The following is a 25,101-nucleotide window of genomic DNA, read 5'->3' as shown; positions in this document are numbered from 1 at the left end:
TGCAGAGAAAAAGTGAGTCTTTGCTCTTATGTCTATGTCGTAAAGATAGTTGTGGGGGTTGAGAGAATAGACCCTTTTTATAGACTGCCATCTTAAAATGTAGTCCCAGTACAACTCAGATTCCAATTACAGTAAAACCTTGGATTGCAAGTAACTTGTTATGTAAGTGTTCCCCTATATGAGCAAATGTTTCTAATAAATTTTAACTTGATAAACTAGTGATATCTCACAATATGAGTAGCACATGACGCCGAATATCACATGATTATCACTGAGCTAATGGTTCTTGAAATTCACTTTGATATACAAGTGCTTTTGTCTATGGACATACCACCCTGCATGTGCTGGATCTCATCTGATATGCAAATGCTTTGGATTACAAGCATGTTTCTGGAATGAATTATGCTACAAACCAAGGTTTTACTGTATTATGTACATCCATTAGAGAGTGCAGTTGTTCCTAATCACTGGTGCCTCACCGAAAGTATACCAGAACTCTCAACACACCAGATTCTTTGCTTTTTTCTTCCAAACCTTACTTCCCTAAGTGTTACATGCCAACTGGTTGATATGTTAATATTTTTTAAATTATGTATATCCTAAATGCTTTAGCTCAATTTTGAAATAAGACAGAAGAAAAAAAATTAAGGAAGTATGGAAAATATGAAAACAAGTTACTAATTCTTATTGGTCAAGTGATTGGATTCTTCATATGCAAAGTTGTATTTTGGTCAGGAGATAATCAAGTTTAAATTAATCACCAAAGGAAGGAAGGAAGGGAGGAAGAAAGGAAGACCCAGCCTGTGGAAGGAAAGAGTAAAAGAAGGGAAGAAGGGAGGGAGGGAGGGAAGGGGGGAGGAAGGGAAGTAGGAAGGAAGGAGAAATTAATCACCAAAATGGGAAGGGGAAAGCAGTGCAATATGCAGGGAGTAAAACACGTATAAGTGTTAGGAGCCTTGTCTCCAGAGAAACAGCCGGTACTGGAATTGTGTGAACCAGAAAAGCAAATTATGCAAAAAAGCCCAAGGACAAACTCTTGACAACTCCTTGATGAGTTACATTTGCTAGGGCTGAGGACCTACAACACTTTAAAGTATGACCTTCAGACCCAGGAACAGTTCAAATCTGAGGATCCTAAAACTCTGACAAGTCTTGTGGCCTGGCTTTCCCTGGCAAGCATGCCACCGTACGGACATTTAGCTCACCTGAATGTTGTTGAACGTTACACTCGAACCACTCACCCAGTTGTCTTAGAACATATCTCAAAATATTTCACTTTTGATAAAAGAAGCTTAACTGCATGTACTGGACAGCAAGGAGTCTTATTTATATTTGTTAAGTATAAAGCATACTTTTAAAATCCGATTAATAGTCTCTATGTCAAAAACAGCAGGGGTCAAAGTATGTTTCTGTATGTTTCTTTCTGCTTCTTGAAATTTTCTTGGCCATTTCATATGAGTGCTTGAAAATGCAAGCCTTCTTTTCAGATTATTGTTGGCATTAATAAAATTTTGCTGTCTCCCTAAGCTGTGTGACTCAGAAATTTAAAGCAAATATTTCAGAAACTCTGACTGAAACTCTTCAGTTTCTAAAAAAGAATGTGTGGACTCAAATTCCTCTTCTATTTGTTCACTGTTCCACTTCCCTGACATAAGATTTAATTCTCCTTTTTCACCTATGGGAGTGTATTTTTTCATGCAGAATTCTCAAATTAATAAAATACCAGTTGTCTAATAAGATTTATTGGTTCTATTTTATGAGTAATTTTAATTTTAAAATGAAATATAAGATTAAACTTAGTATATGATTTTTCTGTTTAACCATTTGGATACTTAAGGAAATGCCATAAAGGTACATTGTAAAGGCCAAGTGTATTTTAAAGGTTATGTCAGTGGAGCAAAAATTACCTTTCTAAAGATGTTCAATATGGAACAGAATGTTAATTGATCTTATTGGAGCGATCCTCTTAAAGGTTTTTGGTTTAATTAAATAGTTGTGTTTAATCCAGTTCAGATAAAACTTTATTTTTAATTAAGTAGGAAAAGCATTTAATAATCTTACATGAGTTCTTTTCTGAGAAGCTCTTTCATCAGAAAAGGAAAGCAAGAATTTCTCCATATGTAAAGAATGAGTATATTTTTCAAATGCTACTTTATGATTCTCTCTGTTATGGTTCAGGGAGCATGTTAACCAACTTCAGTGAGGTTTTATGCTAATATATCTGGCAAATCTAAAATTATAACTGAAATTCCTCTGTAATGTTTTAAGTTCTTAAAAAGGTTTTTGTACTGTCTTCAGTTAGAGCTTGGCTAGTAATAAGTAGTCAACAGGCACAATTACCAACTAAACCAAAATTCCAAAATAATATTTAGAAATTTACCTGAAAATACAGTTTAAGTAAACCATGTTATCCAAAATAACTTTAATTTAGCAAAATTCCTTAATGCAAAAACATCCAATCAGATCTTGAAAAATATTGTCAAAAATATTTCATATTTTAAGAAGTCAACTTAGTGTACTACTATTACTTTTTTTAAAAATTTGTTTAATGTTTATATTTGAGAGAGAGAGAGAGAGAGAAAGAAGACAGTGTGCGAGCAGGGGAGGGGCAAAGAGACAGAGGGAGATGGAATCTGAATCAGGCCCCAGGCTCAGAGCTGTCAGCACAGAGCCTGACGCAGGGCTCGAACTCAAGAGCCTTGAGATCATGTCCTGAGCTGAAGTCAGAGGCTTAACTGACTAAGCCACCCAGACACCCCAGCTTTTTAAACTGTGTTGCGGGCTGGATTATATTCCCCTGCAAATTCACATGCTGAAGAGGCCTAAGCTCCAATCCCTTAGAATGGAACTATATTTGGAGATAAGGTCTCTAAACAAGGAGTTAATGTGAAATGAGGTCTTATGGGTAACTCCTAATCAAATATGACTTGTGTCCTTGTAAGAAGATTAGGACACATACACACACAGGGAGGATCACCTGAAGACATAGAGAAAAGTCAGCCATCTGCTAACACTTTGATCTCAGACTTCTAGCTTCCAGGAGTATGAGAAAATAAATTTCTGTTGCTTAAGCCACCTAGCGTGTAGTACTTTGTTATGGCAGCCTAACAAACTAATACAATTGCTGAGTCTAGTCAGCCTGTGACAGGAGTTTATTGACATGACGAGACCCGGGAGGATCAGAGAAACGGTTGGGGCTGTGTGAGAAGCTCAAGGAAGGCACTGTCAGGAGGTGAAACTGCCACAGCCCATAGCTCAGGCTGTTCCCAGGAGGTTGGGTCCCCTGTCAGTTCAGCTACTTCAGCAGGCAGAATAGGTCTCCTAGTGTTCTTTTTTATGGATATCACCTGACAAGGACAGAAAATGCTGCCTAGTTCATGGTAAAACAAAATCCCAGTAGCTGAAAATCCACAGCAGTGTAACATACTCTCTCAGGTGCTTCAGGAAATATGTTTAAATTAATATCCTTTAACTCCCCTCTACATTTCAAGTATATAAATACCCACCTAAGAATAAACAGGCATCCAGTATATATGCTCTTGTGCTATTTATCATAACCCAGCTATGACTTGGAAAATTGCTTTGCTTAGTAGATATTTTTAGAACAATTCTTGAAGCATGTATTCCTTAAGGAAAGCCATTTAATCTCATTTTTAGTGCTTGTGATGTATGGGTTACAAGACTGAAAGAAAGAATAAATAAAACTGTAGATGAATGGTTTGATCTTTCTAAGATACATCATTTTTAAAGAATGTTATTACTTAGAATTAGATATGCAAATATGTGTGTGATTGTAAAGAATATCACATATATGATTTTAAAATACTTAAAACAAAAAACACTGACACTCTTATACCATTAACTGTCTACTGCATGAGTCTCTTTTCCTAATAATTCCATTACAGATTTAGAAAGGGACTTTAAAGTCATCCAGGTCAAAACTCTAAACACCTGAAATGTGATGAGTTCTAAACCCCCGATGTTTAGAACCTTTCCACCATAGCTTTGATAGACGTATGGTCACTGAGCCTATACTTAGATAATTCCAGTTACAGAGAACTCCATACATTGCTGGATTATTCAGAGTATTAAACTGGCCTTTCTTAAAAATGCTTCTGTTGATTTCTAGCCACTTTTTAACCTGTACTTTGTAAATAGAGTATGGTACCTCTAGCAAACTCATTTGTCTTTCTCTCAGTGCATTTTTTGAAATAGCTCTTTTAAAATGTGGTGCTCAGAACTGAACACAGTCCTCCATAAGTGTTCTACTCAGTATGGGGTGAGATGGATAAATTGCAGGGCATCTCTGCCTCTGAGTTTGTAGGCATAGACTTTAATTAATGAAGCCTACCACTAAGGAAGTTTTTTTTTTTTACTATTGTTCTTTTAGCATTATCTTGCATTTGGAGTATGTTCCATTTCTTACAGGAAAGAGATGAAAGAAGTTACTTCATGTTTTTAATATACCTGAACATAAAATTTTAAGTATTTTTTCCTATTCCAATTAACTGTAGAATACCAAAACAATTCCCAGAGAAATACCTGTGATACAGATTACCTTAGTCTTAAGAAAGTTGCATACCCCCTTTTGGTAAAAACAGTAAAGTAGCTTTTTATGGTTGTTTTCCTTTTATTATTTTCACAAAATATAAATATATGTTTATAACGTCAACACAGGAAGACATTATTTACTCAAATTTAAAATTATACATAGGCAATATTATACATACACATAAATACTCTGTGTGTATGTGTAATTCTATACATGCCTATGGCTATGCATATACCTTTAGTTTAAAATTATGCCAGTAAATTGTCCACTGATTTTTGTGTGTTTTCATGTATCATGTTTACCTGTTTGCACTCTCCTATAGTAGATGTTTTATGTAGCAGAACTGCAGGTCTTTGAATAAAAGTATAAATTCACAATATATACCAAAAGTATGATCTACCTGCATATGCACTCTTTACAATGTCTTTTTTATGTTATTCTTTTGTGTTTCCCTCTAAGATGGATGAAAAAACTATGTCACTAAGCCCCACTATATTCCTTGGGCTGTGTCTTCTGAAATCAACCACCCTCACTTCCACTGAACATTACCTTAGGGCTTTGACAGCAGATGAATGGGTCCATGAAGCTCCTCTTCCTTATAGGGTGTGTTCTTGATGTCTTTATCTATTGCTCACCAGATATCGATGTAGACAGAAGCAGCATGATAAGGAATAGAAGCCTTTTACACAAACTTCAAAAGTTTCACTGACTATCCCATAAACACTTCTCTCATCCTTTAAAAGACTTTACTTTTTTCATAACTACTGAGATCAAGATGATCTGTCCCATAGCCAATTATCATCTATATTTCTCTATTCTCTACCACAAAGCAACTCTGTGGACCTCAGCCCTGGATGCACAGGAAAATCACTTGCGGAGCTTTAAAATTTCCTGTGCATGATCCCTGTTCAGATGTATTAGATCAGAATCTCGGAGTGCTGCCTTTACATTGCTCACTTTGTAGAAGCTCCCTGGGTCAGGCTAATGTGTAGAAAAGGTTGGAAATTATTCATAGAGACAAATTTACCTCAGCTATAGGAATCTTTCCTCATTTCTTACTAGTCCCATAGAAGAGGACTCTTTCTTTCTATCAAGGCTTAACATTATCAAGGCTTACATTTATCAAGTATTTTTTTTAAATCAAGGATCCATTATCATGTAATCCTCAATTACAGCCCCTCCTACCTCATTGGATGCTTTGGTTATATACTTAAATACTACAGGTTGAGTCTCTCATTTCTTTCCACTCATTGTCTACAAAAAAAGTTAGATCTCTTCTAATTTTAGGAGAAAAATAGTTCAAATCATAATTCCATGTTTCTTTTCTTGCCATCATCAAAATGTAAATATTGTTCCATTCACCTCCTTAACTTCCCTGTCACTCCTAATTATCTTACCTTCCAATGGTGGCCATAGCATCTCGCCATATCTCTCCTCATCGGTTATCATGTAGCATGCCCAAACAGAAAAGGTCCTTATCAGGCACTAATCCAAAAGAGTAGAGCCAGCATAATGTGCTTACATGGGACATGAAAATTTTTTCAGCACACATTACTTGAGTTCACTTGGTTCAGGGACCAATAACCCATATATCAAAGTGGGCTTCTTTATCTCTTACTTTATTATGACATAAGCCAAGATTCACTAAAAATAGTTAATTTTAAAGTGAAGTTGAATTGTGTTTGCCTGAACAATTAACATGGATCCTAGTATTAACTTAATTGCCTCCTCATTAAGAAATTGATATTATTTAAACTATGTTAAGCTAAGGAAGTATGTAATCCTGGTTTTACCCAAAAAGGTTTTTAAAAACTTTTGTTGGATCTTTTAATGGTAATTTTTTTTAAGTTTTTAAATTTATTTTGAGAGAGAGAGAGAATGCAAGCAGGGGAGGAGCAGAGAGAGAGGGAGAGGTAGAGAATCCCAAGCAGACTTTGTGCTATTAGCACAGAGCCCACTGTGGGGCTCAATCCCACAAACTGTGAGAGCATGACCTGAGCCAAAACCAAGAGTCAATGTTTAACCCACTGAGCCAGTCGATCATTGGTAATTTTTTCTTATGTGATATGCATTTATCCAATGCCTATTCTTATGCTAAGCACTTTATATGTATAATTCCATTTAATTTTCAGAATAATCTTGTAAGGAAAAATTTTTGAAACTGAGTGACAGATAAATAACTTGGTGAAGGCCACATGACTAATATATAGTAGAATCAAAATTTAAATTTACATGTCTGATTCTAAATTATATTGCCCTTTCCATTATAACTCATTACATTTACCAAAAACAAGATGAGTATTCTGGTATCTGTGTGAAGGGTAGATTTGAAGGATGAAGATACTGGATAGGGAGACCAGTTAGAAAAACACTCTAAAGATAGGTGGAAAATGATAAGACCCTAATTATAGCAGAGGCAATGGACTTAGGCAAAAAGAAAAATGGAGAAGTGACTTAAGAAATAAAATTGGTACTCTTGTGTGACCAGTAGTATAGAAGGCTGATTTTTACATTTCACAATGTAGTCATCAAGAAAGGAAATCTTAGTTTGGGAGAGAACATGAAAGATTTATTTTTGAGACACTGTTGTTCATATAAAACATCGTAGAAGAAATGCCCAGGGGTTAGTCTAAAGTGATTAAAGTGGCTGCAGTTCAGGAGAGGGAAAACTAGAATTTGAAAATTATCAGCAAATAACCCCTCTCCTTGAGGAGAAAAAAACTGGATGAAAAGAAAAGAAGGTCAAGGGTAGGAGGCACCCTCACCGTGAAGTTTCTTCAAAATGTTTCTTTTATGCCCCCCAGTTCTTATTTTCTAGGTGCAGGCTCTTATTTCCTCTGCAATATCCTATGCACTGATTTCACCATTGCCAGTTCTTACCACCTCCCTCCCCTCATTCCACTTTCCACCTTCTATGCCTGTCTAGTATGCACTAGCAGATTAATTATCTCACTGATAAGAATGCTGACTTATTGCCTTTCCAAATTTACATTCCAATGTTAGCTCATAAGCATTTTACACTTAATCAAAATGGACAGTGTCCCAGAAAAAGCTCTGGGCATTTCCATCTCCATATTTGGATTATGCTGTACCCTCCGGAAGGAATACCAACTATTGCATGAAACCTTCTCATAACCCAGATAGGAGCAAGTTTCCTTTCCCTGAATTCTCATAGCATGTTTTTGAGAATTGCTATGTATATTATTTCCCTGTCTCTAATTCAACAAACGTTTTGACCACTTGTGATTCTTGTAGGAGAATAAACATGAATGAGACATAGATCTTACTCTTTAGGAAATTATATTCCAGTAAAGTTTTTATTTGTGGATATTTGCTCTTCTCACTGATAATGTCTTCACATTGTACAAAAACTAATGTAACCTAGCTTGAATTCAAGGTTACCAGAGATAAGCATGATGTTCTTATGTGAACCTTTTGAACCTAAATGTTAAGACCTTTTTTTTAAAAGTTAAGACCTTAGTAGACAGCACATCAGGATAGCTGCAGCTATTTAATTGGTTGGAGAATAACTATTTGGAGCTGGATTTTTAAATAATGAAATGTATTTTCATTATTAAATGAAAATGTAATTATTATTAATTAGAAATAAGCAAATAAAAATGAAGTTGGCTGTGGCTAATACCAAAAATAGTAAAATTTGTATAGATTAAATACTAACGCAACTAAAATACTTTTGACAGAAGTTAAAGATGGTAAATTTAAGTCAGAAAAACTGAATTTAGTCAAAATGTCCCTTCCCCCTCAAAAAAAGGCATAGTGGCCACAAGTTAAATATAATTTTATAAACAAAAGAAAAGATAATGAGTGAATTGCAACTGTGTTATAAAATTTAGAGAAGAGTTGATCAAATAAAATAATTGGAAGAAAAAAAAGAAGAAAACAGATTTTCTCTGAAAATAAGATTGATTAAAAATTAAGTTGGCTCAATGCAATTTGCTTCAGAAAATGCTTTCTTATGAAAATATCAGTGTTAGCATAATTCTAACGAAATATTTGGATTCAAAACATCTGTAGGGCTTATTAGAATAATTATGCCTTGCAAAATTTAGTGTGCAGTTGAATCACCTAGGCATCTTGTTAAAATGCAGATTCTGAGAGGCGCCTGGGTGGCTCAGTCAGTTAAGCATCCGACTTCGGCTCAGGTCATGATCTTAACAGTTCGTGGGTTCGAGCCCTGCGATGGGCTCTGTGTTGACAGCCAGCTCAGAACATGGAGCCTGTTTTAGATTGTGTATCTTCCTCTCTCTCTCTGACCCTCCCCTGCTCACACACACTCTCTCTCTCTCTCGGAAATAAATAAAACATTAATAAATGCAGATTCTGAGTCAGTATGTGTTTAAGTGAGGACACATATTCTTCATTTCTAACCAGCTCTCAGGTGATGTCAATGTTACTGGTCCAGGGAACACACTTTGAGTAGCAAGGTATTAGGATTTGTCATAGAACAAAATTTATTTCATCTTTATCAAGCAACTAGTCTAAGTTAACAAGCCATTGCTTAGTTAGAGTTACTTTGAGAAAATCTTATTAAACCAGTTTGAGTAAACAGTGGCAAAGGGTGCAAGGGACATATAGTAAATTCATGGTGGCAACAGGCCATTCTTTCATCTTTGGTTACAAGGCAAAAGACAAATTTTCTTTAGTTAAATGTGTTTTTGCTGAATATAGATGTGTTGGCATATGAAGTGGTAGGTAATTGTGGCAGCCGTCTTGGGATACTGAAGGAAGCTATTTGGAGGGACAAAATCAATATTCTGAATATGGTGGAGTGAAAAAAATTGGTAAAGACTTGTGTCTTTGGAGATACTAATGAGCTTCTTAATTAACGAACTCTGGAACTAGTCCATTTTAAGTCTTCGTGTTCTGTGAAATAATTTCAGTGAGTACTTAGTCCATTCTTGATGGAGTTTTTCTGCTATTTGGAACTTAGAGAATTTCATAGCTACAAAGTAGCAGATTCATGATCAAAACCATGAGATTTTGACTCCTTGTTCCACCTCCTTTCTTCCTACTACAGGTTTTACCATGTTGCCTTATATCATGACACCATTGCAATAAATTAAACTTCTTAGGGGACCAGGTTCTGAACCTAAATATGCTTATCCTGAAGAGTGCCTGGCTCAGGGCTATCTATCTATCTACCAATCATCTATCAATCAATCAATCTATCTATCATCTATCTATCTACCTATCTAATTTATCTTTTTATCTATCTACCTATCTATCTTAGCACATAGTCCATAAATAAATAAATAAATAAATAAATAAATAAGAACTGGAGGTGTTACAGGACAGAAAGAAATGGCGAATGAAACACTGATGGTAAGGAAAGTTTATTAAAACTTTTTTTTTTGGCTATGCTAAATAATATTTAATTTTAAGTAGGCTATTAGGAGTTATGTCAAAGGACTGTACTGTAAAAGTGATTTAAAATTAATTAACAAAGATACTTTCCACAAAATAGCTACAATATCTTTGAGAATAGAATACTATGAAGGTCTGCTTAGTTATAGCATGCCTGACTCAGGCCAATTAGAAATGAAGTATAGTTACAAATTTTGCATTGCCTCTGAGAAGGTTTGCCTGGTATAAACACCAAGGCTAATCTGTGCAGAAATAATCTCTAAATCCTGGAAATTGGGTTATAGTCCATCATTAATGGCTCAGAGCAACTAAAATTTTAATGCACCACATATAAATGAAAACATTAAAATTAATTATTCAAACTTAATCTGCTTTTCAGCTTTACAGAAAGATGTAGTTTAAATTGAGCAGTGCTATTGTTATCATTCGAACTGTAATCTTGCAAGTGATTTATATATTGAAATAATTGTTCAGGGTTTTTTTTGTTGTTGTTGTTGCTGACAGTGGGATGATTTGTCATTTTGCTATATGTCAGTTAAGGATTGGGTCCACAGTATACTGTAAAGAAAAAAGGCCTAATGACACAGGTTAATAGGAACCTTGATACCCCACTGTTTTGTTTTGTTTTTAATAAAGAACATGTCTCTTCAGCTACAAATTTGAATACAGTCTAAGTAGCCAAATAAATTTTTTACATTTACATTAAGCATGTTATTACAGGGTATGTGGAACAATGTGCAGGAAAATAATCTATACTTAAACTTTCTGTGCAATTTAAAAATTGTTAAATCAGTAGAAATATCTATGTCAAAATATTGCTTACTAGTTATACTATTCTGAAGGACAAGATTTTGTGGTACTTTACCAGTGTCTAGACTACATCCATGGTGCCCCTCCCCCCCAGTATCTATTGTTCTTAAATTCATACAAGATTAAAATATACTTAAATATTTGCAGAAGGTACTTAATGTTCTACTTCATACATTGCTGCATGACATAAAAAGCATAAATAATTTCCATACTTTACTGAATCTTAAAAAAAGAATGGATTTGCCAGTCATTTAATCTCATTTTTAAAATTGACTTATTTCCTAATTTTATTTTTATATTTAATTTTAGTGCATTTTTTCTACTTGACATTTTTTCTCTTCTGCTTCCTTTTCATTTTTTTTAGAAATCAAGTAATGTTTGTTTTTATTCTACATAAAAGTAGAAATTATTGGCATGTATATGTCTGTATATTTGAGATTGTTTAGTGGCGTACTTATGTAGCTTTTTCCTTTAGTAAGGAAATACAAAAGAGATTTAGAAAGATATTTCTCTAGTACAACTATGTTCTGGAGGGGGAACTGATTTGTATATATTTAGATGTTTCTTATCAAATTTTACTTTTCTTGCTAAGAGAAGCAGGTAGTTATATAAATAGATCAACCCTGGACAAATATCATTGTACCCTGTGTGTGTGTGTATGTGTGTGTGTGTGTGTGTGTGTGTGTGTGTATAACCAACCTGTTATATCCCACTGTAAAGCCAGCCATGTCATGGGTCAAAATTTCTTTAAAAGAGAATGACCTCTTTAGCTCAGTAAAAATTATTCTCTAAAAGTTGAAAAGATGCGAAGAAGGATTGATTTTAAGTAGTCCATAAACCTGTTCCTTGTAAATGTAACTCCCTCTAGACTTACCTCAATGGCTGCCATTTAGATTGCTAGATTGTAATAAGAAATTAGTTTGACCTGACATTTTATTCCTTAATTTAGGCAACTATCTCTGGAGAAATGGCCCATAAGAAAGCAATCTTCTTAATCCATATTTCCTTTGGGTTAATATAAATTTGAGTCATTTCCAATCTGTCCAAGTCTCCTAAATTATTAAAGCAATTAGTAGCTGAATATAAGGCTCAGATGAGAGTAAGATCTGTTTTCAGCATCTAAGAAATGCTTCTCTCTATGTATCATAGTAAAAAGGTATATTATATGTATTAAAATAGCATTTTATAAAATCTTACCTTTAGAAGGCTAATACTAGAAGAAATAAAGAGATTATAAAAGGAAAGCATTTTCTTTTTGCACAAAGTTAAATTTGCATGTTAATGTACTAATATTCATTATGAATCTTCAGAAAAGGCCATTAATTATAGGATTCCCCCACACTGATTTGGCCAATGAGCCCTTTGATTGTAGAGCTCTTTCGGAAGACCAGCACTCTGTGGGGCAGCCCCAGGACCTCCCAGAGCAGTCTTACCAGAAAACTAGAACTAAACTAGAACACAAGTTCCAACAACTCAGGGACAGAACCAAAGCTTCAGTTAGAACCAGGCTGATTATCCCACTTGGGGCTTCTTGTTCAAATTTATGTTGCTAGCAAATCGGATAAAAATAGGTCTTGCATATCCAGCCTTTCACATGTAATTACTTAGAAGCCCAAGAAAAGTGTGTTAGGCTCCCTGTGTTATTTTCCTCTCTCACTTTTCAAGAGAGAAATGAGAGTTTTTGCAGTGTGTATTAGAATCAGCCCTAGGGTCAGAGTCTCCCTTTTGCCTTTTGAGGTTTTGAGGTTTTATAATTCCAGAGTTAATGACTCTAACACCACGAGAGAGAGACGCTAGCCTCAGAAGACCTCACCAATTCTCCTCATAGGTGATTTATGAGCTTCTCTGGTTATTCCAAATAAGACATAGCACATCACAAGGAGTAAGTGGGGCCAAGGGCTGATGGCATTTTATGATTCTTGACACTAGAACAAGATTGACTGCGAGGGTCAATGGGAGAGTCAGGACAGCTGTGGAGAGATTTACTGAGCATTTTGTTCATGCCCCTCTGACCTATCATTGTACCAAACCCAAAGACATTAGAGAAACCAAACATCCCTCCTGCCATTAGAGTAATTAGTCTGCTTGAGGAAACAGGAGTTAAAAGATCAGAAAGCTTTCTTAAATATCAGTTCTTCACAAATGTTATCAGGGATTTGTATGGTCATCTAACAAAGCAGATGCCACGTTGAGACAAAGGTTGCAGAGAAACGTCAGATGTAAGAGTCTTGCATCTAGATGTACAGTCAGAATTTATACTTTGATGCAAAACAGTGCAAGATATTATATGCAGATTGCCTACTGCCTACTTTAGACAACCAGACCTGAAGAGCTCCCAAAAGAAAGAGATGACTATGTACTTGGGTAGCCAGACTTCAAAGAGGGGGAGGAACTTAGACATAGAAGAGCAGGGCCAACATATGCACAGTTGGGCCAATAGATGCACAAGTAAGTCAATGATTTTTTTTTTTTCTCCAATGGACAACTTTTCATATGATGGTCAAAGAAAAGTGACATCTCTGATGACTCAGAGTGGACTAAAACAGACCTTCTTTGGGAATGTGTTATTTGTTCCTCTGGGTTTATATAGAACCTTTCTTGGGAGTGACACAATTTTAATCAATGCTAACAGATGACAGGATAAGTAACCATTGAAAAGAAAACAACATAATGAATTCACTTTGTTCTTTTTGTAATTCATGTCATGCTGCTCAATGAATGCATGCTGTCATTTTTCCAAGTCATGCTTCATTATGTATTTCCTGACCAATGAATGCAGTCCCCACATGTTTATTTTAAACACATAATTAAAAAAATTAAAATTTGTACTAGTATGCCACAATGTGCTTCTATTCCTAAATTTTTAAAATAAAGCATGGATTTTAAAATTATTTTGACCCTCACACAGTTTCATAAGAATAAATATAGGCACACCTGGCTAGTAGAGAAGCTTGGTCTCAGGGTCATGAGTTTAAGCCCTACACTGGGTGTAGAGCTTACTTTAAAAAAAGTAAATAAATATAGCCACCTATGAAAGACACTTCCAAATTCACAAAAATAACTCAGGATGTTGTGAACCTCATAAAGCCACAAAGTGTTGTTAATGCATTTTTAAAGTGAAACTGTCTTTACAGTGAAAAAAACAATAATTACTCTCACTGAGCCTTTCCATGGATCATACTGAAGAGCAAATAGAAGGACAGGTTTGCCGGCAGCAAAGCCCTGCACTGCACCTGACACATAATAGAATACCTTATATTTGTACAGCAATTTAGATTTATAAAAAGAATATTATAAATCTTGACAGTACAACTAACTTGTGTCTGAGGGCAAATGTGAGAGTAAGAACATCCATGGAGAAAAGATTTATTGAACGCTTTCAGCACTGATCGTCTTAAAAACTCTGTGGAAGATGTTGGACAGATATCATACTCACCATTTTGTACATAAGGGAACGGAGACTCATGATGGTTAGGGAGCAGGTCCAAGGTTACAGACTACTTAAAAACAAAGGAAAGATTCAAGCCTGCATCTTCCAACACTCACATTCGGTGTCCCTCCTCCAGTGCCTGCAGGTAACCACCCTATGTGGAAGCTGAATTTCTACAGGGCTCACACACAGCTTATTTCCACGTGAAGAAAGTTTTTGAATAATTTTAAGTAGACTTGAATGACAAGATGACATTGTGGAAAGGGCATAGACTTTATTCCCCCCTCAGTTTTATTGAGAAATGCCATAGACTTTTGAACAGTAAGGTCAGGGTATAAGTTTGCATTCTTCCCCATAGATTTTGACACTAGATAGACAAATTAGTCACATATTGGTAATATTTCCTCACCTGTTTATTTATAATTTTTAAAGAAAATGTCTAGTAGTTACTTCATAGGATCCTTGAGAGGATTAAATTAGGCTTAAATATATGAGAAGGCTTAACATGATATCTAAGCCTCATGTTGTTGATTCCCTCTGCAAACACCACCCATCTTTGATTCACTCTTTGGCTTCTGTAGCAACGATTGGACAGCCTTCAGCAAGAAGAGTAGCAGTCTTAGTCTATAAAGTCTAATAACTTTATAGCAAATGGACTTCATGTGTCCAGATAGCAAAGACTATAGGTGCCAGACCTTTACGGTAATAAAATCCACAATGTTCCTCTTTGTTTGTTTTCTCTTGTTTTAATTTTTCTTTGTCTCCAGCATTCATATTTTGAACCCCATAGCCTTTTGTTTTCTGCCTTTTGTTAAGCCAAGTACAAAAACGTCTATTTATCCTTCTTATAATGTAGTAAGCTTCAGAAGTTCAGGGATGCTGGCCAACTGAGGTATAATATAGAGTAAAGTAGATGAAAATTTAAGGGACTTCAGTTTCAGTCTCACTCAACAAGTACAAAAATCTTAGGCAGATTCTCATTTTCTATATGTTTTTAAATAAGAATGTTGGAGAAATAATCGAAGACCTATTCAGCTCTAATAACTATCTGATGTTTAAATCATCTATAATCTCTTATATCTCTTAATACAAAGCTTTTACACTCAATTAATATTTTTGAACTACATGAATTACAGCACCTATCACTATGAAATACAATAGGGAATATAAATTCAGGACATAAACTTCTACATATCTTACAACACTAGTCAGAATAAGGCTTTAGAGAAGGAAGAAACAGAGCGGAGTGGGCTCTAATTATCGGAGATAATCAGGGTTCTGATATGCATACAGATAAACCAGACTGAGGCTGAACTTTGGCTGAAACATTCTCCTTTGGCTAGAAATCTCATCACACACCATTTAGAACAAATTTGCTCTACGAACTGTAACACACATGATAATAAGCAGATTTATGAGATGACAAAGGTATAGAAACAAATGCTGTTCTCTAGTAAAGCTGTAATTCTAGATGAAACCTCTAAGAGTACTTCTGCTATTTGTATGAATGAATCTTTTTACCTCTTAGAGACTTCTCAGCCTGGTTCATTTTTTGATATAAGTTTGATGAAATTTTAGTGTTGTTGAAAATCTTATTTTTCTCTATTTCAGTACCAAACAGCCATGTTCCTATGCATGTATTCTTATGATATTTCTCACTATAAATTGATAGCATACATTCTTACCTGCTTGATCCCAGACAGGTGGTTTTCATCCTATGATACTGAGAATTTTGTTGGGGGAATAAACATGGTTTGTATAAAACCTGTCTTATTTTGTAACTTTATATTTTAGGAAAATAATATTTTTTTCATTGATACTACATTCTTAAGTGTAATCTTTGATAAAATGGTAGAACTATACTTAGAAAGGAAACTTATAAGTTCTAAAATGAAGGTACAAGTCTGTGCCTAAAACATTGGCCTAAGAACCAGAGTCTAGCATTTCTGTCCAAACTGTTCCACCTCGTATGTAATAAATCCATCTCATTCCCCCTTTGGACTAGATGACTTGTACCATTTATCCATCTCTAATGTGCCATTGTATTATAATATAGCTGCTTTTTTCTTCAGCTTCATATTGCCCTTCAGAGCCCATATTGCTTCTCTCACAAATAGTGTTTTCCACTTCACAGACAACCATGCTTACTAGCTAGCCCCTACTAGATCCCAGGTGTACCACATACTAAAACCACAACTCAGCTCATTGATGTGTCTGGTTCACTCATCTATAAAAGAACAAATTATTTTATAATCACCAGGAGAAGCGAGTCTACAAAACTGTTCAATGTTACAGAGATCACTATGTATTCTGTCCAACCTCCTTCTTTTTTAGCTGCAAATTTATAGACAAAATGGATGAGACATCAATTTCTAGTGTTATTTGGATATCCAGAGCTCCTTATCTGTTCTTCAGTTAACTAGGACCCACAGCCAACTGACCACAGACAGAAAAGGAATTTCCTTACTTAGTTTTCCTTTCATTTTATTTTACCCTGGATTCCTTGTTAAAGAGGCATTTCATTTCACATTTTACTTCATTAGAAAGTCTGTAATTTTTAGCAACAAATGTGATCAAAGACTTTCTCAAACCAATTTAACAGTTCCAGACAATTGATATGGCACTTTCATGCTTTTGGAAGAACAGGGAAAGTAGCACATTGAAAAATCCTGTTAAGAATAATGGAGTTAAGAGGGGTTTTTTTTAACCTAATAAAATACTATCATTTCAAATAGGTTAATAGAGCTGCTCTAATTATTAGGGCTCTAGAATTTGAAGCTTGAAAAGTCAAACACACTTTAAGCAGGTATGGTTAATTCTAAATTGCTCCATGCCCCATTACAGACAAAAGAGAGAAACAAAACAAAAGAAAACAGCTTTCAGTTTATCTACCATTCACTTTATATGATGTAATATAACCAGATTGGCCAATTTTTCAATCTAATTACTTGGCTGAGTACTTTGGCCTTTTATTTCCACTTAAGATTTATCACCCATAGGGGCGCTTGGGTGGCTCAGTCAGCTAAGCATCCAACTCTTGGTGTTAGCTCAAGTCATGATCTCATGGTTGGTTAGTTTGAGCCCTACATCGGGCTCTGCACTGATGGTAGGGGGCTTGTTTGGAATCTCTTTGTCCCTCTCTCTCTCTATTCCTCCTCTACTTGTACACATACTCTGTCTCCATCTCAAAATAAATAAACTTAAAAAAATAATTTAAGAAAAAAGATTTATTACCCATAAAACAGGTTAAATATGCAAAATATTTTTTGTTTGGAGTGGTATATTTGTATGTCTTGCATTATTCAACTTGGGTTAAACGTGTACTTTAAACTTGAGTAGGAACATCTATTTACACATACCACATTCTTCTTTCTTTACTGCTATATCCCAGCCTTCAGAACCATGATTACTACGTGGTTGGAACTCAGTAAATGTGCTAAATGATTGAGAGAATGAATAAGTGAATGAGGTATTTATTTCATATTCCTTAATGTCTCTTCATTTAAAATATTAACAATTGGGGTGCCTGGGTGGCTCAGTTGGTTAAGCATCTGACTCTTGATTTCAGGTCAGGTCATAGTCTCATGATGAGATTGAGCCCTATGTCGGGTTCTGCACTGAGCATGGATCCTGTTTAAGATTCTCTCTCACCCTCTCTCTGCCCCTTCTCCTGCTCATCCACTCTCTCTCCCTCTCACTCTCTTTCTCTCTATATATATACACATACTATATATATCATATATACCATGCATATATGATATATATCATTATATATCTGTACCATATTTTTTTTTGAGAGAGAGAGAGTCACTGCAGACAAATAAAGAATCTCTATGGTTGGCAGCATAATATTGCTGCAACTTTTTGATAAATTTCAAATAGTTTCAGTCATCATGATTAAAGATTTCTTTAGAAAAAGCTATTGCCTGTTTCAACTCTTAATCACTCCTACTCTAAATCACAGACCATGCTTATGACTTCAGCTGAGATTTCCTAACAGAATGGCACTTTTTTAATGAACAATACCCATTATTGTTTTTTGGAATAAAGTTTTGAAATTCAATTTTGAAGTTACCTTAATGGATACTATATTTCTATATGAGATTGTTTAGAAATGGAAGGTATACACTTTCAGTTTCTGTTCCTAGAAATAAAATAAGCATAATAGGTTACAAACTCTTCCCTGAAAGCGTGGAAAGCTTTTATTATTTAAAAATTATGTTTTAAAACAATTTAAAACATTTTTTAGTTCTTTAAATCTGCCAGCTATATGCTCTTTAATTAGGAAGAGACTCTAGTAAGATTAGAATGCACATTTTACTGAACACAGTAAAATCTTCATATAAATGGAAATGTACTTAATAGATTTTATATATTCAGTTAGAGTCATGTAAAATTAAATCTATTTGTAGGGAAATAAGTTTGGCTTCTTTAGTCAGGAAAAAAAAGATTAAATCCTATCTGGAAGGATTTGGAATTTATTTGATTAGTTTATCAGCCCTTTTAATAGTTTAGGATAGAGTAATTACAATTTCAAAATATGCCTTAAACCATGGAGAATAGCAAATTGACAAGTGATTTACAGTTGCCAATGGAATGTTTTTGATCTGGTGGGAAACTAGTCCACTCTGCTCAAAATTTGTGTAATTTTCTAAAATGTGAGTCTTAACAAAGCCTTCGTACAGTCAATATTAAGCAGGCATTATTCCAAAGACCACTATATTGTATTCCTAGCATAAGCATGTACATTTGCTGAACTCCAAACATTCTGTTTTATTTTATTAATACTTGTCACTTAAACTCATAATTAGGTCAATGTCCTGACCCTAGGATTGCACCCTGACTGGTTATAGCCCTCTAAGGATTAACCAGTTGCAGTGGTAGACAGAATGCTAGAGTTTTCATAGAAGCTATATTTGATCCTTACAAAAACTCTCAAGTCAAGGACACATTGTCATTGAGGTTGGAGAGGTGGGCAGGGCCGGGGACATAACAAGCCAGTGCTTAGCTTTCTGTGTTATGAAAAGTCACTGGATATTTTAGATAAGGAAGGAGTAATCTGTCTATGTTTTTAAAAGATTACTCTGGTTGGGTGCCTGGGTGGCTCCGTTGGTTGGATGTTGGACTCTTGATTTGAGCTCAGGTCATGATCCCAGGGTCATGATCTTGAGCCCTGCATCAGGCTCCTGAGATCAAGCTCTGCATGGAGCCTGAATTATTAATTAATTAACAATTATTTTTGGCAGCTATGAAGAGAACTTACTTTAGAAGGGCATGAGTAGAAGCAGTGAGACCAGTGAGGATCATCTAAGAGAAGAGTTAAATATTCAGGTGAGAGATGAGAAAGGATTTTGATCTTGGGTGATAGAATGGAGATGAGGGGAAGTGGACAGAGTCCATTTAAATTTTGAAGGTGAGCTTATTTGACTTGATAGAATGAATGTCGAATCTGAGGGCAAAGGGAAATCAAGTGTGGTTTCTAGGTTTTTGGCTGATAACTGAGAGAGGGAAGATGAGAAGAGCAGGTTTAGAAGTCTGTGGGTTTTCAGGGGGGCAGTAATGCAGCAGGCTAAATACGTGTAAAGATACAGATGAAATGGAATGTCATTAATAGCAAAGGTATGGAAAGTAAAGGAAATGTTACATTTGGCAGTAGGTAACACAGCATGCTACTGTCTGAGGTTTGACTCTTCCAGGGCCCCAACATCCTCACGGGACATAGATGACAGCTCCTATACAGATATGTGATGTGGAGCCATTTTTCTAGGGGCTTGCTGCTTCCCATCACACATAGGACCTGCTACCCTATTTTGGACACTTGCTTTATGCTGCCTGCTCACTAGGGTAGATCACTTTTGACTGGATATAGTCCAAGTCTTCTTCCCAAAAGCATCCCTGAGCTTCCTCAGGCTTCACACCTGTCTGAAACTCTCTCCTGTAGTAGAAAGAATGTGATTGAATGTGAGTGTGAACCACCTACTAGACAACCATTTATAAAACCCCTAGTGCTGGCAGATCTCACATTTATTCAGTTCACAAAGAGTGTGATAGAATTGATAATACAATGAGGGATATTATAGATATGTAAAAAAGAAGAACTAATTGATATAATGCCCGTGCTTTGTGATCTTAGGAGCACAAAACAGTAAGTACACAGCATTATTAACATTAAACCACACCTGTGAAACTAGACAAACATATAAGAGAAACTGTACTTATGTCTATAAAACCAACTACAACTAAACATTAAATATTTTGGGGAAACCTGTACAGAGAGGCAATCCAGAAAAATTAATAATAATTTCGAAGGAGAATTTAGTATGGCAAAGAAGGCAAAGCTAGGGTAAATGGACAAACTGACATAATATGAATAGAAAGTACAAGCAGAATGTTACAAAAATTGAGACTGTATGATTAGAAAAATGATTGGCAAAATGTGCTCAGACTACTGATTTAGAATTGTGTATGAGGTAATTTTAAGAGGTTATCTTGATACAAATGTTACTCAGACAGACATAATCTAGTACTGAGATTATGAGGGGCATCTGCGTGTCTCAGTCAGTTAAGTGTCCGACTCTCGATTTCAGCTCAGGTCATGATCTCATGATTTGTGGGTTCAAGTCCCATATCAGGCTCTGTGCTGATAGCACAGTGCCTACTTGGAATTCTCTCTCTACCTCTTTCTCTCTCTCCTTCCCTCTCTCTCTCTCTCTCTCTCTGTCTCTCTCTCTCTCTGTCTCTCTCTCTCTCTCAAAATAAATACATAAATTTGAAGAAAAAGAAAAGAGGACCTTTGGATATTAAACATTATATTTCAAACACAGCCCCAACTCTAATCCTGAAGAGTAAGTACTAATGAGCTCCTAGGAGGCAGGGGCCTTGCTGTTGCAAGCATGAAACTCAGCATCTGCCAGACTCTACTTTGAGTCCCAGCAAGGACACCTGCTAGTTATGTGACTTGCATGAGATGCTTAACCTCGATAAGCTCAGCTTCTGCCTTTGTTGAACAGGAATAATTATGCCTGTCCTAATGAATTATTGCTCCTGAAATAAGGAACTTGGCAAAGAATTTGGACCTGTGCCTGAATTGATGGCAGTGGTCTGCCATCTGGGGTAGGGTCAGGGACAGTGCGGTAAAGGGAAAGAACTGTGTGTGGTGTCTGATGACCGTCCTGCCTGGTCAGTGGAAAGCCCTTCCTTCCCACCACTTACAGTATTTCAAATGCTTACAGGCACACTCTTCAGCAATCCTTAGACACCATCCAATCTAACCCCTTTACAAAGGCTGCACTTTTATAAAGGCTGACTTTGACCGTTTGTGTGGCAGCCTGTTCATGACAGTGTTCTTTACTCTAGACATTTCTCAATGTCATTAATCTCACAAGTTCTTAATTCAAGTGTTAGCCTCATTAAATTAAACATTAATCTACCTGGAATTTTGCTTAATTGCCTGACAATAATGTTAACACGCTCAGATTATTTCTATAGATAATTGTATCACAGATTGACAATGACTTCAATGTGTTAAAGATAGCTGTTATTCAAAACAAAGGCTTAGTGACCTCCAAGAAGTGAAAATGCCATGTCATCACAGAGCAGACTGGATCTTCCGAGTTTGGAAAGAATGTTGGGAGATGCCATGGGTTACATCTCTTCTTGGCCCTATAGCAAAATGTCTTCAGGTTAATGATTATCGTGTCCATAATTTCCCAGTTATGATGTTTGCATAATATGAACAAATATTATTTCTTCACATCCCTCTCACCTTCTACTCTATCTTTTGCCCCATCACTTCTTTTGCAACTGCTTTCAATAAGGTCATATCAGCAATAAGCTTTTACATTTGGCATAGTTAGAAAGTTCTTTCTTGATCTGGAAATAATAATAGGTCATTTTTTTCTTCTACCCTGATCCTTTCTGGTATGTTTTAGGGCTGTTCTTCCTGTTGCCCAACATTCTTTCTTGTGCCTTCTTTTTTTGCCTTCAAATTGTATGTTCTCCCTGGGTAATACAATCGACTCTTCATCCTTTGTTAACAACTCTGTTGACACCCTCCAAATTTACAGCTCTATGTATCCAGCCACTATGAGCTCTCATCACTCATGTGTCCTGCATATTATTTCAAATGGAACGTGTTGAACAAGTTGCTTACCTTTTCCACCCAAATTAAATTTTTCTTTCCAGGGATTGATTTCACCAACTACCCAAATGTCCATGCCAGGAGTCCTTACTCACAGCCTCTCTATCTCCAGTGTTCAATAAATCACTGAGTCTGTTAAGAAGTTTTTCATTATAATTCCTTATATAAGTCAGCACTTCTTTCCAGCCCATTGCCCTCGTCCAATTTAAGTCTCCATCTTTTTCTCCTTTAACTACCACAATAGACTCCTAAGTTGTCTTTCCACTTTTCTACTTGATCTCCACCAAAAATTTCTCCATATTTCAGCTAAAGGGATCTTAGTGAAATATGAAAATGATCCTCTTGATTGTTATCTTGTAGAAAGTCCAATTCCTTTAAATAGCATATCTATCATTCTCCAACCTCTGCACACGTCTGCCTCGTTTCCAGCAATCTCCCATTTAACTCACTTTGGCCACACTATCCAGTATGAGCCTACTTTTCCCAGAACAGGGCAACTCTCTCTACCTCAAGCCCTTCACCCGTGTTGCTCACTCTGTCTGAAAGGCTGTCTTCCTGCCTGTTCATTTAGTTACTTACAAGTTGTCTTCCAGAACAATGCTATTTAAGCTTTAATGTGTACAAACCACCTGGAGATCTGTTTAACATACAGATTTCTTTCAGTGGATTCAGGCTGGCACACAAGATTCTGTATCTCTAACAACTGATTCTAAATGGTGACAATGCTCTGGTGGATTACACTCTGACTAGGAAAGTTCTAGAATTTACTTCAGGTAGCATTTATTCTAGAAAAACTTTCCTACCCTGTCAGGGTCAGAAAGCTTCAGAAAGAGGTGGGGTTTTTTTGGTAGCCCATAGAACATTCCCTATACCTTAGCACTCATGATCCTTTGATGTTACTGCCTGTTTATTGTTATGTTTCCACAGTCTAATGGACTGATGCCATCATCATACATTACAGTGTACCCAAAACATTCTGGATCCTCTGCAGTGTGTCACATACTGATATTTCTCTTTGCCTTAGCCACTTCTGTGTCTACTTCTTGCTCAAAGAACAATTATGCCTTTATCACCTGGGCAATCCTGGCTGTCAGTTGCAGAATATGCACATTTTTTTTATGGTGAAAGCATTTTCTGGCATCATCAATGTCTTCTGCTGCCTTGGCAGCCATGTTTCCTCTGCTGTAGTATATTCTTCCACACTCTGGAATGACAGGAAGAATACTAAAATTTTCTTTTAGAGTAGATTCTTTCTGCTTGAATGCCAAAGTGGAAAACATAGCTATAATTATCCAGAAATATAGGCATCATGAAAATTCTTGTTCAATACTGTAGTGTGAGATTTTACTATTTAATCATTCTGTGTCCAATATTATTAGAAAGGTTTGCACTTGTCCAATGGCACTTACATAATATGTTGCCTGATATGCTTGTAGGAACAACTAAATTTAATCAGAAACACCTTGTTCTCTTTTCATCTAGATTATTCATCTCAGAATATCTTCAGATTTACCAGGGATCATTAAATTTGACTACTGAAATGAACGAAGCTTAAGATTACTCATAAACAGGTCAGGGGAAAATATGAACATAGTGGCTATACTTTATGCTTCCTAATTGACAATTACAGAAGTCGAGGTAAATTTAGGGTACACATTGTCTTACCTTATTATGGATAAAATTATGTCTGTCAAGAACATAATCAACCCATAGCCTTGCTTACTGGGTAGGAGGGAGAATGAGCCTTCATAAAAGTTATAGCATTTTCTGTTCTTAGTTGAAAATTTTGAGCAGGAGAGGAATAGGCAGATGAATAAAACATGGTAATGGAATGTAATAAAGCAGAAATTGAGACATATCCACTAAGTAAGATCACAGATAGCATACAAATTTCACTGACCATTAAGATGACTCGTCAGGCAAGATTGTGATATTTTTAATCCCCAAAGTGATTATATGATAAGTCTACAGAGTTTAGATTTTATTAAAAATTTTAAGACTATATGAAAATGGATTATAGTTTCAACTTCCTAGATTTGACATTCGTTTTCAGCATGTAACAGCTCAGCAGTTTTAATGATTATTGCCAGATAATTCTACTCTTTAGACTGATGTAGAAATAACTTTGCAAATGGTTCATCAGTTGTATGCCAGATACTGGTGTGGGGACACTATATATAAAAAGTAACATTTATGGAATAAATGCCTTCTCTTAGCACCTCATCCTTCTCCTCTGAAACATGTGTTTATACACAAATGTAGTGACTCCCAACCAAAGTCCTGCAAATCCTTCCCACCCCCACTTCCTTCACTTTCCATATTAGGGAGGTGAACTACGAGGAGGAGGGCTGGAAGTTTTGCTAAGGTACTGTAGATTCCTAAAACGCTGAGGGTAGTCTCCAGGATTAAAAAAAAATGTGTGTAGTTACTGCTGTTAAGAAACACATTAAAATGAATTTTGAAATGTCACATAATTTTGAAGTACGTATTTTGACATGTCTTTCTTTTATTAATAAGTAGGTATCATAAGTAAAACTCTTCTATAAAGAAAGGAAAAAGGTTGGGTGCCTGGGTGGCTCAGTTGGTTAAGCATCCCTCTTAATTTCAATTTATATCATGATCTCCTGGTTCATGGGTTTGAGCCCCTGTGGTGCTCTGTGCTGCCGGCATGGAGTGTGCTTGGGATTTTCTGTCTCCCTCTCTCTCTGCCCTCCCCTGCTCTCTCTCTCTCTCTCTCTCTCTCTCTCAAAACAAATAAATGCATATTTTTAAAACAGAAAGGAA

At 35.9% G+C, this 25,101-nt stretch overlaps 1 protein-coding gene and 1 long non-coding RNA gene across 4 annotated transcripts in view; one reads left to right on the top strand and one right to left on the bottom strand.

Annotated features, from left to right (window-relative positions):
- EDIL3 (EGF like and discoidin domains 3) overlaps positions 1-25,101 on the top strand; it is a 408,087-nt gene that overhangs the window by 331,354 nt on the left and 51,632 nt on the right. The window lies entirely within an intron of this gene.
- On the bottom strand, positions 21,707-22,973 carry LOC144227530 (uncharacterized). The gene is made up of 3 exons (XR_013333951.1): positions 22,897-22,973; positions 22,330-22,449; positions 21,707-21,839 (listed from the first exon to the last, which is right to left on the bottom strand). It is a non-coding gene; the product is annotated as an uncharacterized LOC144227530 (long non-coding RNA).

This window comes from Crocuta crocuta, unplaced genomic scaffold (assembly GCF_008692635.1).
Source record: "Crocuta crocuta isolate KB4526 unplaced genomic scaffold, BGI_CrCroc_1.0 scaffold770, whole genome shotgun sequence".
Classification (NCBI taxonomy): Eukaryota; Metazoa; Chordata; class Mammalia; order Carnivora; family Hyaenidae; genus Crocuta; species Crocuta crocuta.
The sequence above is the reverse complement of the archived record's forward strand: the minus strand, read 5'-3'. Positions and strand labels throughout refer to the sequence as shown.